The sequence below is a fragment of the Orycteropus afer genome, unplaced genomic scaffold, assembly GCF_000298275.1.
Source record: "Orycteropus afer afer isolate SDZICR_OR568_19922 unplaced genomic scaffold, OryAfe1.0 scaffold00049, whole genome shotgun sequence".
Classification (NCBI taxonomy): domain Eukaryota; kingdom Metazoa; phylum Chordata; class Mammalia; order Tubulidentata; family Orycteropodidae; genus Orycteropus; species Orycteropus afer.
Window position 1 is genome coordinate 10,777,037 of NW_006921636.1, and position 14,097 is coordinate 10,791,133.

The 14,097-nt window shown below is 39.7% G+C and overlaps 1 protein-coding gene across 1 annotated transcript in view; it reads left to right on the forward strand.

Annotated features, from left to right (window-relative positions):
- Positions 1-5,100: 5,100 nt before the first annotated feature.
- The window catches only part of NCOA5 (nuclear receptor coactivator 5), a 29,237-nt gene continuing 20,240 nt past the window's right edge, over positions 5,101-14,097 (forward strand). The window contains exon 1 of the mRNA XM_007938356.1: positions 5,101-5,191. The gene's annotated coding sequence lies outside the window, so the exon portion shown is untranslated. The remainder of the gene's footprint in view (positions 5,192-14,097) is intronic.

The following is a 14,097-nucleotide window of genomic DNA, read 5'->3' on the forward strand; positions in this document are numbered from 1 at the left end:
TGGGGTACCATCAAAAGGAATAATCTATATGTAATCAGAATTCCAGAACAGGAAGAGACAAATAAAACCACAGAGAAAAATGTCAAAGATTTGTCAGAAGAGAATTTCCTGCTATGATAAAAGATGAGAGTATATCCATTCAAGAAGTACAATGAACACTAAACAGGACAGACCTCAAAAGAAAATCACCAAGACATATCATCATCAAACTCACCAAAACCAAAGACAAAGAAAGAATCCTGAAATCAGCACAGGAAAAATGAAAAGTTACTTACAAAGGGCAAACAATAAGACTAAGCTCAGATTTCTCAACAGAAAACATACAGGTGGGAAGACAGTAGGATAGTATATATAAAATGCTGAAAGAAAAAATTTTCAACCAAGAATTATATACCCAGCAAAATTGTCCCTCAAATATGATGGTGAAATTAGGACATTTCCAGACAAGCAGAAATTAAGGGAATTTGTTAAAACCAGACCAACCTCACAAGAGATGTGAAAGGTAGTCCTTTGGACAGAGAACCAACACCAGCAAACAACAACCAACCATTAACACACATGATGACATAACCCAGAAACCAACCCAGTTATGGAAGTATCCAAAGTAAATAAGACTACAGGATTGTAAACAGGGACCAGAGACATAAATTGACAAGTGAGGAAATTAAAAAATTTCTTGAATCAAATGAGAATGAAAACACAACACACCAAAATCTTTGGGACACAGCAAAAGCACTCATCAGAGGCCAATTTATAGCAATAAATGTATATATCAAAAAAGAAAGAGCTAAAATCAACACCTTAACTCAACATCTCCAACAAGTAGAAAAAGAGCAGCAAAAAAAAAAAAAAAACCACCCTATAATCACCAGAATAAAAGAAATAATAAAGATTTGAGCAGAAATAAATGCAACAGAAAATAGAAATAGAAAAATTTAACAAAACTAGAAGTTGGTTCTATGAAAAGATTAATAAAATTGACAAACCATTGGCAAATTTAACAAAGGAAAAGAGGGAGAGAATACAAATAACATGAATAAGAAATGAATTGGTGACACCACAATAAATCAACAGAAATTAAAAGGATAATATCAGGATACTATGAAGAACTTCCATAGTGATACTGCCTTGGAAACCCAAGGAGGGGTCGCTATGAGTCGGGTCCAACTTGATGGCACATAACAACAACAACAACAATGAAGAACTATAACAAATTTGAAAATCTAGAAGAAATGGACAGATTTCTAGAAACATACTACTTACCTAAACCAACAGAGGCTGAGGTGGAAAATTTAAACAGACCAACAACAAAAGAAGAAATTGAACAGGTCATAAAAAATTACCAACAAAAAAAGGCCCTGGCCCAGACAGTTTCACTGGCGAATTCTACAAATGATCAGAGAAGAACTGATACCAATCCTACTCAAACTATTCCAGAACATAGAAAGGGATGGAATCCTACCAAATTATTTTATGAAGCAAGCTTTACCTTGATACCAAAATAAATAAATAAGCAATAATACTATGGCTTGGATCAAGTGCACCTTAGTCTTCAAAGTGACAACTTTGCCCTTTAATACTTCAACACTCTGAAGAGCAGATTTGCCCAATGCAATATGTCACTTGGTTTCTTAACTGCTTCCTCCCTTCCATGGGCATTGATTATGGATTCAAGGAAAATGAAATCCTTAACAACTTCAGTCTTTTCTCTATTTATTATAATATTGCTTATTGGTCCAGTTGTGACGATTTTTGTTTTCTTTATGTTGAGGTGCAATCCATACTGAAGGCTGTAGTTTTTATCTTCATCAGAAAGTGCTTCAAGCTCTCTTCACTTTCCATGAACAAGGTTGTGTTATCTGCATATCACAAGCTATCAATGCGTCTTCCTCCAATTCTGATGCCACATTCTTCTTCATACAGTCTAACTTTTCAGACTATTTGCTCTGCATACAGATGGAGTAAGTATGATGAAAGGATGGACCCCTGAGGTACACCTCTCCTGATTTTAAACCAAGCCGTATTCCCCTGTTCTATTGCATGAGACCACTATTGTAAAAAGTCAAGAAAAGGTTTTCACACAAAAGGAAATATTCTCTGATGGTTACCAGGGGTCAGAGGAGGGGAAGATAAACCACTAATTAGAGAGCAGACATGTATTAACTTGCATGAAGGGGAAACCAATATATGATAAGGGGGAGGTCAGCATAAAATGACAAAGGAAGACACTGGGAGGAACACAAGAGTTAAAGACAACAGAGTTAAACACAATTACATATACAATCCTGTAATAACAATAACTTATGAGTGGATACATACATAAACGTGCAAGCTGAATGAAACTGAGTGGAATCAAAGTTCAGCCTGCATCCCCGGTTGAAGACAGATAAGTAAACATGATAACTCAGTTCCTTAAGAACTGAATAGGATGAAAGCGCAACTATTCCCTCCACCCTCGCTTGGAGAAAAGTAAGTAAGCATAATAACTCAGTTCCTTAAGAACTGAATGGAATGAAAGGTCAATTTACACATTCTTTCCATGCTATCCCTCTAGAAACAGGTGATAAGTATGTTAATGTGTCTCAGGCAACAACTGGAAAATTGACCTTGGCCCGTGGACAACGTCAGTGAGACAAACAGGAACAAAGTTGCTGGGAACTGACATTCTCCCTTCTGCCTAAGCCCCAATCAGCTGATGACAGGAAGCTGATGTGACTCATTGGGTGTGCGAGTGCACTGCATTAAAAATTGACTGTCCCTTTAAACCGAGGCAAAGGAAACTTCAGCCAGTCCTCAGTTGATTCAAGCCCAAATTCCTGAAGTTGTGATGAATATGTATAACCCACTTTTGAATTTACAAAAGCTGTATCTCAACCGCCATTCAGGGAGTAAGATTCCGGTACTGCCCCGTCTCCTTGCATTGCTACTTTGCAATAAATAACTTTTTCTCCTCTTAATCACTCGGTATGTAAATTGTTTTGTCCTGAGTATGCACTGGGCAGGGACCCATGTTTGGTCTGACTTCATGAACAGGTACAAGAAGGAAAATGGAGCTATACCCACAAGTACATATAGGCTACCACTACCAACTGCTCTGAAAGCAGTAACATTAGAAGGTCTTGGATACAGTAGGAAAAAAATGTTGGCACAAAACTCAAAATCATAAAAGAGATCGGGCTTACTGATCAAAGACTGGTGAGATCCCTGACAGGTCCACAAGGTGAACAATAACACTAGGAGGTATACAATCCTTAGAACAATCGACCATATGAAATCAAAAGGGCAACATTTGCCCAAGGACAAAGTTCAGAAGGCAGAAAGAACACTAGAAAGCAGGAGGAGGAGGAATGGAAACAAGAAACACAGAGAGGAACTGAGACAGGTGATGTTACATTGAAGGGACTGCAATCAATGACACGAAACAAAATATGTATGCATTTTTGAAAGGAAAACTGATTTGCTCTATAACCTTTCACCCAAATCACAACAAAAAGTTAAAATAAATCAAATCAAATCAAAAGATGTATTGTATTGGTCAAATCTGCTGCAAAAGATCTCTTTAAAGTGTTAAAAAGCAAAGATGTCAACTTGAAGACTAAGGTGAGCCTCACCCAAACCATGGTATTTTCAATTGCCTTATATGCATGCAAAAGCTGGACACTGAATAAGAAAGACCAAGGAAGAATTTATGCCTTTGAATTATGGTGTTGGTGAAGAATATTGAAATATAGCATGGACTGCCAGAAGAAAGAACAAATCTATCTTTGAAGAAATACAGCCAGAATGCTCCTTAGAAGTGAGGATGAGGTTGCCTTAAGTACTTTGATCATGTTGTCAGAAAGAAACAGTCCCTGGAGAAGGGCACCATGGTTGGTAAAAAAAAAAAAAAAAAAAGTAGAGGGTCAGCAATAAAAAGGAAGACCCTCAAGAAGATAGTTGGACACAGTAACTGCAACAGTATGCTCAGACCTAGCAGCGATTGTGAGGATGGGGCAGGACAGAGCAGTGTTTCCTTCTCTTGTACATGGAGTCACTGTGAGTTGGGGCCAACTCAATGGCACTTAACAACATTTACAAGGATAAAAACTAGAGCTCTGGTAGCATAGTGCTTAAGGTACTTGACTGCTAACCAGAAGTCTGGAGGTTCAAACCCACCAGCCACTCCTCAGAAGGAAGTTTGGGCAATCTACTTCCGTAGTGATACTGCCTCCGAAACCCAAGGAGGGAACACTGTGAGTTGGCTCAGACTCCAGGGCACATGACAACAACAATCATGGAGTCTGAGAAGTCTCCTAAGAAAAGAGCATACCTGATTCATATAGTGATGGCTGTGATTAATAGAGTGTATTTACAATTGTGTGAACAAATTCTATTCCCTGTAAGAAATATATTCTACAGATTAAATGAACAATACAACGTTTTACATGCTTCACGGTCGACAGTTATATTCCGGGAAATTTGTTTTTGACATTCAATGAATATTCTGGGAAAAAATAAATAACTGTGAATGTATCTCCAGAAGGCTTTTGCGTCGTCAGTGAAACGAATAGGGTACACAGCCTATTTAAGTGTAAATTTAAATAAAACATTTCTTCCATTTCTCTGGTCTCTTTGTTTCATGTGATCTGGTTGTGGTAGGATTATATATACTAGTCTTTTGTAGACACACTGTACCTTACTGACTGAAAATTTTATCAAATATTATGATGTATACTTTTTTTTTAATTTTGTGCAAGTCTAAATCAAAGGATTTGAGCATTTACATTTTCTATTCCCACAATTAAGGAGTAATGATTTCACTCAAATGAAGAGAGTGGATTTCACTCAGGTCCTTTGGGGAGGAAGGGCCAAGTCTGGCGCCCATCCTCAGCCGGAAACGCCGTTACTAGGCAACCCCTCGCGTGCTCAACCGCCGCCCTAGAGCCACTTCCCTGCCCCCATTGCTAAGGAGATCGACGCCCCTGCTCAGCCCTGCCGTAAAACTGCGCGGTCTCGCGACACTGCTGCGCCTGCCGCTGCGTGCGCGCCCTCTGCCCCCGTCTCCACTCTCCGCCCTGGCCGCCATTGCCTCGTGCTCGCGCCGGTCTGTTGGTGGCGCCTTTGTCCTACGGCGGGCAGGTGGGCTGAGGCGGAGGCGGCATCGGCGGGCCTGAGGAGAAGGAGAGGCCGAAAGTCCGCCGTGCTGGTAGCGGTGAGTGCCGGGAAGCGGTGGCCGTCCGCCGAACCGCGGGGTGGACGGGCAGGCGGTTGAAGGGGGGGAGGTGCCAGGGCCAGATAGGGAGGCTGAGGCGGGAGGCCCGCTCGACGCGCGGCCGCGGCCTTGCCTGCCTCTGGGCGCGCGCAAAGCTGCGCATGCCCTGTGCGGGGCGCGGCCTTCTCTAGCTCTCGTCAAGTCAAGGCCCTGCGGGTCGGGCGGCCTGCGGTGGGCCCGGGTTCGGGGCGCCGCCGCACCACAGCCGCTATCAGTGCACGAACCGTCAATCAGTATTCAAAGCTTCTTTGTAGGGTAGGGCTGCACGCTCCGCACCCCCGCCGTTCTCGAAATGGTCGAGTGAAGTCGCTCGCCCGCAGGGTCTCAGCGACTCGGTGGCGCAGTCGGGATTCGAACAAGGGCCGCTGCGCCCGTCTCACCGGACCTTTTCCGGGGCCTGCGGCGCAGTGGTCGTATAGAGCACTGTCCTCCATCGCCGCCACCCTATGACTGCATCCTCGAGGCGTCTTGTCCTGTAACACCGATATCCGCGCCAATACTATAGACGCAGACCCCAGGCCCGGTGAACGGGGTCGAGAATTGCTCGATACCCGCGACAGAGCCAGCGCTCAGACCTGTCTTCTGATGACCAAAGGCACAGTCTGTTCCCCAACAACAGGCCAGGGGCTCTTTTTAGCAGGATTTTTTGTTTTGTTTTCTGCGTTTCCCAAATTCCAGTCTCGTGTTGCGCCCTTTCGTCCGTGTACCCCTACTGCTATTTACGAAATGTTATTTTTCTTAAAACATTTTTTTTTTCTCCTTAAATGTATGTATTTAAAGCGGAAACAATTCACAAACCGTATAATGGAAGGCCAGTTATTTTTCGGATGCTCATAAAAACAATAAATGCCTAAATATAAAAAAAATATTGCGTCTTTGTTCCTCCTGAAATTATTTTGCGTCCCACACTTTGGAAAACGCTGCCCTGGGAGTATGGAGTTAATTGTAACCCTTCTGCCTTTCATTCTGTGTACAGAATTTTCTCTTGGGGTAAAGCAGGTTCCATGAAACGCCCTGGGATCTTTGGGAATGACACACTCATAAGCCTTTCTCGTCGTAAACTGTTGTCATTATTGACTTATAAGTGTTATTCCCAGCGAACTGCAGGAACTGAGAGCTCCAGTGCACTGGTGTGCCACCTCCATTTTCTGACAGCGTTGTTGTAGTTCTTAAAATCTGCAAACGCTGTGGGAGTTTTTTTGGTTTCTGACCACTCCAGATTTAACATTTTCTGTATGAGTCAGTCTGGGTGTGAAAACTAACTCTGTTTTGACTTTTTGGAACCAGTAAAGCCCACACTTTTCGTTGTGGGTATTGACGATCATTTGACTGTCTTCACTTTCTTCCTTCACTCTGGCTTCTTTGCTTTTCTCTAAACTCATCTCTCTGTTTTGTCACTCTCCAGATAATCTTTGAAACCTTTGACACATATTCCTAACCTAAAACATAGAAATACAGATTTTTTGTTGAAAAATGTGCTGGGAAAACCATGTTTGGAGGCTCACTGGAGCAGTCTTTCCAGGTCCAGGTGGTTCATTTGTTACATGCCTATGAACATTCTACCTTTAAAGGGGACGTTGACAAATTAACTTACTGATAAGTTTATATCCTTTTATTTTTAGTATCTTTATTTTTTAGTATGCTTTGTGTGAGAGAGGGCAGTTTAATTCATTGAAAGGAATCTCAGAAAAGTCAACTTGGGCCATTCAAGGGTTTTCCCCACAATGCTGTGTTTATAAAAAATTAAAAAAAAAAAAAAAATCCTTGTCCCTTTGGGGTTACTTTGGTCTGAAAAAAAAAAAAAAAAGTACAATGTATGTAAGACTAAGATCATCGAGTTTCTTAGCAGCAGGTCCTGTGTAGAAAAGAAAGGAGAATTTTGACTCAACAGTGGGTTTCAGAACTTAGCAAATGGAAGCCTCCTCTACCAGTGCCCCAAAGCAGAGAATGGGTATCTTTTGGAAGAGGCTTTAGAAGTCTGGGGAGAAAGAGCTTGACGTTTTGAAACTTCATTTTAAATAACTGGTGCAAGTATTCCTTGTCTGTGGCCTGCAGATGGCAGTGCCTTTAAGAATGGAAAACATTAGGAAGAAATAGACTTTTTTGTATCCCTTCAGTTTACATTGTTCCTGTTTTTGACTCCCCACTTGAAGAAAGATAGATCCATTCCTAGATTCACTATTAGTAGCAGTAATGATAACACACAGTTTGCAGTGCGTATGGTTTACAGATATCAACTCATTTGCTCCTGCCCATCGTGGGAGGTAGGTAGGCTGTTATTTTTGTTATATCTTTTTTGCATATGAGGAAACAGTGGCTTAGGTGAGATTTTTTTTGCCCAAGATCACTTATTTAATAGAATAATTCAAGATATTATAAGAGAAGATTTAATTGTTAAAAAAAAAAAAGGGAAATGTTGAGGTAAAATGATCCCTTTACTGTAGAACTTGTCAGAGATTTTAACAAGTGCAGTGTAGATGTCTGAGAGAGGGAGACCTCATTATGCCTTTCTCCCACTGCCCTCCCATGAAACTTTGAGGTACTATATGTTCCCCCAGATTAACCGTTATTTCTATTAGTGTTTCCTTTCTAGACCTTGTAGTTTACTATTGATTACAGTGTGACTTTGAGACAAGTGCTTTTAAATCTGTGTTAGCTGTTTTAGTGCCAGAAGATTTGTCCCGTGAACAACATTCACATTTGTCTAGACTGTTCTGCTTAAGCAGAGTTAAAGTGTCAAGAAGTTAAAAGGGAAGTGACCAATAGAAAATGACCGTCTTTGTTATTCTCACTAATGAGAAGCATTAATGAAAGGATCAGAGTAAGGCCACTGTCTGAAGCAGCTGCACGTTAAGGCATTATGAAGTACACTGACAGCTAAATGTATAATACCAGCATGCCTGCTGCTTTTTAAATAGTGGTTTTATTACCAACAGATATGAATATTTATAGAGGTGGTCATTTTCATTCTTTATCTAGTCACTAAAAAAATAACGGTAATAGGTCAAATGGACTGATTACTTTTATGTTAAGAAAGTAATTCCCCTCAGAGAATCAGAACTTGTTCATACCAAAGGAATCTTTTCCCTTTATTTCATATTTAAAACAACATGTTGACCTATATAAAGATTGGCAACTCTAAACAAGGATCAGGGTAACTTACATTTCACTGAAGTACAGTTAAAAAGCCTTAGATCATGAGATCTATAAAATGCCTTGAATGTTCCCCTGGTGTAAATCTGGAATGATTGAATTACTGAAGATTAAGTTGGTCTTGCAGATAGTGGGGAAACTTTTGAGAATTTTGAATTATGAATAATTTGGCTTTAAGTGCACGTACTTAATTATGTGCTTGGAGATTGAGATTGTTATGAAATGTTTAAGGTCAGATGATACACAAAAATCACTTTTAATTTTCTTCAGAAATTATTTTTTATATTAAAAATAAGAAACATGATTTTTTTTAAAACTAATGATTAAAAATGTACACCTTCTCCTTATCAACCATCTCATCCATCAGCAATGGTGAAAAATCTGAATGTTTGACACATTAAGGACGAACGTGTGAGATGAGGGTGATGCTGGCTGTGATGGCTAAGGTTATGTGTCACCCTGGCTGGGCCATGATTCTCAGTGGTTTGGCAGTTATGTAATGATGTGGCCATTCTCCATTTTGTGATCTGATGTGGTCATCCTCCCTTTTCACGTTAACACCAATTTTCACATAACGACCTGGTCTTTGGAATGTTGGTAAGTGAAGAGTTGGTGTATGACTGAACCTTTCACAGTCTTTGGGAAACTTAACTTAGAGCAGTATTTATCAAAATCTGATCCCCAAAAAAATGCATCTGAGTCACCAGAACAGCTAGTTGGAAATACAGATTCTTAGATGAAGCTCCCTGTCCCCCAACTGACCGGTCTCTGGAGGTAAGTTCCAGGAAATCTGCCTTTTAAGAGCTACCCAGGTGTGTTTTATGTACAGTGGTGGGTGTCCCCTCCCCCCCCGCCCTTATCCACAGGGAATATGTTCCAAGACCCCCAAGGATGCCTGAAATCTCAGATAGTACCAGATCCTGTATATGTACTGTTTTGCCCTATACATACATACCTTTGATAAAGTTTGGGAACTCTGATAGTGTAGTGCCTAAGGCACTTAACTGCTAGCAAGAAGGCTGGCAGTTCAAACCCACCAGCCACTCCTCGGAAGGAAGGTTGAGCAGTCTACCTCCTTAGTGATACCTCCTTGGAAACCCAAGGAGGGCCATGAGTTGGGTCCAACTCAATGACACATAACACCAACAACAACAACAGCCATAAAGTTTAATTTATGAATTAGGAGGCACAGTAAGAGATTAACAACAGTAACTAACAGATGGGTGGCATACAGCATGGATATGCTGAACAAAGGGATAATTCATGTCCCAGGTGGGACAGCGAAATTTCATCACACTGCTCAGTTAATGTTTTCGGATGGCACATAACTGAAACAGTGGAAAGCAAAACCATGGATCAGGGGTGACTATTGCACATTAAAGTTTGAGAACACCCTTGACTTAGGGCTTTAGAAAATTAATTTTCCCTGGGAAATAGAAGGTTGAAGTAAGTTCTAGTAATATCTATTTATACCTCAGATTACTAATGGACAGCTCTGGTTTATGGTTAGCTTTACATTAATGGTTCGTTTTAAGCAAATTAGTGATAGTTTGAACTAGAGGTGTTAGGAATAGTTGACTATGGGGCTTTCCCTGTTCCATTCATACCAGTAAGATGCTTTCACCTTCCTGAGAACAAAGAAAGCAGACCCACCAAGATTCCATCATCTGTTTGTTAACTTTAGATTGACTCTAGTTTGCTTTTAGTGGTGTGGATGTGAAAAGATAGGTGTGGCCATTTTTCTCTTTTCTCATTTGGATATGAACACAGAATCCCTTAAAGCAGCAGCAGGAGCTCTAAGCAGAACAATGCTGACAGTTCTTGTTTGTAGAGTTTAAACTTTAGTTGGCAGTTTTGGGTTAATATTTTTCCTGCCTTTTTATGATTGGGCAGTTGGAGGAAGAAGCTTACATCTTCAGTAAAGTTCATTTACTTTTTAAATGATCAGATGGAATTGAAAAGTGGGAGACAGCACAGTCCTCTGGTGGAGGGAGGTGTTGACCTTACAGTGAGATGGTTGCTATTACTATTTTTAGTACTCTGGAAACTCAGATTGATAATTCCATTTCCTTGGGAAGTAACAGTGTGATTATACTTCTGTACTATTATCATGGATTATATTTTTTACAGGTCTTAGCAACTGTCGTAACATTTCATTGCAACATTATGTTAATGAGTTATTTCCCCTTGAACATAGGGGTTTAGGGAAATTTCTAAATGGAGGACCTAAGTATGTATTATTTTAATATATGTTATTAATATATAAGCTAAAAGGATAAATAGATCATCAAACAGTAGTTCTCAAACACCTACTAAGGATCCCTTGAGAAACTTGTTAAAATATAGATTCCTAGACTGTATCTTCAGATTCCAAAAGTTTGAGACTGGGCCTGGAAATCTAATTTTTAACACTCTTCCCAGGTGAGGCTGGTATATCTTCATTAAAGAAATGTGGTATAGGAAATGGGGGAAATATGTATGTATGTATATTAAAATAAGGAACAATGGATTGAACTGATAGATTGGTGGTGGTGGTGGTGTTGTTATGTGCCATCGAGTCAAACCCGACTCATAACGACCCCTCCTTGGGTTTCCGAGACAGTATCACTACAGAAGTAGGATTGCCCAACCTTCCTTCCGAGGAGTGGCTGGTGGGTTTGAACCGCCCGCCGTCTGGTTAGCAGGCAAGTGTCTTAGCCACTATGCTACCAGAGCTCCCGATAGATTGGTAGCTATTAATAATTTGACTCCTCTAGCCATCAGCCTATTTGATATTCCTTTATTGAAGGTAAAGTGGTCTTTTTAGTATTTTCAGAGTCAAACCATAATGGATAACATTTTTAATTTCTTAGGTTTGAATAATCCCTCTATCTCATTTATTTATACATACATACATACAGTAAAGTTCTTTTAATTTGGCTTCACTTAGATTCTGTTTATGATAGTTTGGTTCCTAACTAGCTAACAGGTCCTCTTGCCACCAATTTCTTCCTTTTCTGAAGTGAACATCTTTGTCCATCTACATCTAGTCCAATTCTGGTATCATCTGTCATTCTGTTGTCCTTTCTTCCGCCTGTCCCCATATTCTCTACACTACATTTCTTGTAGCATTTCTAACTGAGTATGTCCTTCACACCATTCCTTTACTGTTATTGTGCTGCACTGACCTTCTTTCTGGTAAATTCCTACTCATCCTTCAGGGCCCAGCTTAAATGTTATTTTTAAGCCTTCCCTGCTTTGCCAACACCTCCCTATTGTTCCCAGTCTCCTCCCTGCCCTGTTCCTCTCCCCTGACACGCACATACACAAAGTTAATTATCATTACCGGTTGCCATCAAGTCGAGTTTGATTCCGCACAACCCCGTGTGTGTCGGAATAGAACTGTGCTCCAGAGGGTTTTCAGTGGCTGGTTTTTTGGAAGTAGATTGTCTAGATTTTCTTCTGAGGAGCGTCTGGACTTGAACAACATGTTAGCCTAGGGATTTAGAACTCCATTATCTTTGTTATAATCACACTTCGGATTATATTGACTTTATCTGTATATTTATGCCTCTTTCCTTTATTAGACAGTAAACTCGTTAAGGCAGGGACTTTAGTCTCATCCCTTACAGGTGATACAGGATATAACACTTAATAGGCATTTGGCAAATAAACGGTGAATCAGTTTATTTGATGTACTAATTATAAACTACCCTTTCAAGTTCATTAAATTAGTTTCTCTAAGGTTCTCTACCTGTGCATTTTAGTTGAAATGTTGCTTGTTTTAAATAAAACTGTACTTTAAATTTTTTTTAGCTCAGACTTTTTTATTCATTTTAGATTAGCTCAATCTCTGTGAATCCAAAGTAGTAGTTTTTTTCTTGGCTTATTTTTTTCCTTGAACCAACAAAGCTAACATAGGTGGAATATCCATTTTAGAAGGAGGAAATAATAGATTCAGAGATATCAAATGAACTGACTAAATTCCCCAAAGTAGGACTGGAAACAGATATAATGATCCCCAGCCAGGTGCTCTTTCCTCAAAGGTGAAAAGGGCAGGAAAGAAAATGTTGATAGAATATTTTTGTCTAAAAAGTTTAAGTGAATAGAATATCAGTAGTGGAAGCCACAAATGTCGTAGTTTGGGCATAGAAATTGGAGTGGTAATTGAATAAGGAGCTCTGGTGGCTTAGTGCCTAAGGCATTTGACTACTAACCAGAAGGCTGATCGTTCAAACCCACCAGCCACTCTTCAAAAGGAAGGTTGGGCAATCTACTTCTGTAGTGATATCGCCTTGGAAACCCAAGGAGGGGTCACTATGAGTCGAATCCTACAGTTAATGGCAGTGAGTTTTATCCTGTTGGGTGTCTCTGGGCCACTTAGACATTGGAACCTAATAATCAGTATCTAGCCTCGACTGGACCTTTTCCGGATTTTGTCAGTATTTGATCAGGGAGTCCTAGCAAGAGAGTTCTAGATGGAAACCATGTCTTTCCACTCACTGTTGGAGGCAACAGAGCATAATAAGCTCTTTGGTGTCAGACCTGCATTAGAGTCCCAGCTCAGCCTCCTAATAATCCTGTGGCTTCAGCTAAATCACTTGATTTCTTTAAACCTCAAATTTCCTCACTTGAAAATTGAGATCATACGAGTATTTAACTCCAAAGGTTGTGAAAAGGATTGAATGAGGTAATGTATATATTGTTGTTAGTATAGGCCCTCGGACAGAGTAAGCATTCTATAAATATAAGTTATCATTATTCCCCCATTCCATTTCCTAGAAATAAATTCTAATACAATTGAAAATGTAAAAATTATTTTACTTAGAAATGCTAGAGATAATCAAACATGAGGAAATGTGTAGTATTCAGAGTGACCCTAGTGTTGATTAAGAAACAGCAAGCAAAGCATTCTCTTACCAGTACCTCATTACAACACATTACAGTATCCCTGATGTTACTATATAACATCAAACATATGTATACATTTATGTAGTTTAAATGAGAAGTGTCCTGTCATGTCCCCTCCCAGTTTGGGGAGTTTAATGTATGATATTAGCTGTCTTGTCAGTGGGGTTTTCCAAGTGGCATTATCTTTGTCACAGTGTAATTCCAATTCAGTAATTCCTGATTGTTGGTTGATTTCCAGCTAAGCCTTTTGGGGAGTTTTGTTTTACTTTATTTGTAGTCAGTTATTGACTATGGTTTCTTTCAGTAGCCAGTGGTGGTACTGCCAGAGTGTTGTGGTTCTTACTGCTCTTGTTGGTTCTAGTTCTCAATTGTCTTTCATAGTTAGAGCCTATGAAATATAAAAATTGATTTTAAGGTGAAAATAGGGGCTTGCTTTATAATGGTACAATTAAAAAATAGGGCAAAGTAGTTCTTAGTACTATGAAAGAAACATGCTTTTTTATTTATAGTATTATCCAAGGACCATTGTGTGAACTCTGTCTGGCATATTAGTCTAAAATAAATTGTAGATTAAGTATTATGTCTTTCTTTGGAGTTCTTCACCCCATTCCTTTGTGGTTTAAAACAGCTCTGATATTTCCTGTATAGCATCATGTTTTCTCGATTATTTTCCTTTTATAAAAAGAAAGTATTTTTCTTATCTTGCTTATAACTATTTTTCAGAAGACCACTTGGAAATTGTAAAGAGAGACTTGGAAATTATAGAGCCAAGGTTAAGCATTCCCTGGTGATTACCGTGATTT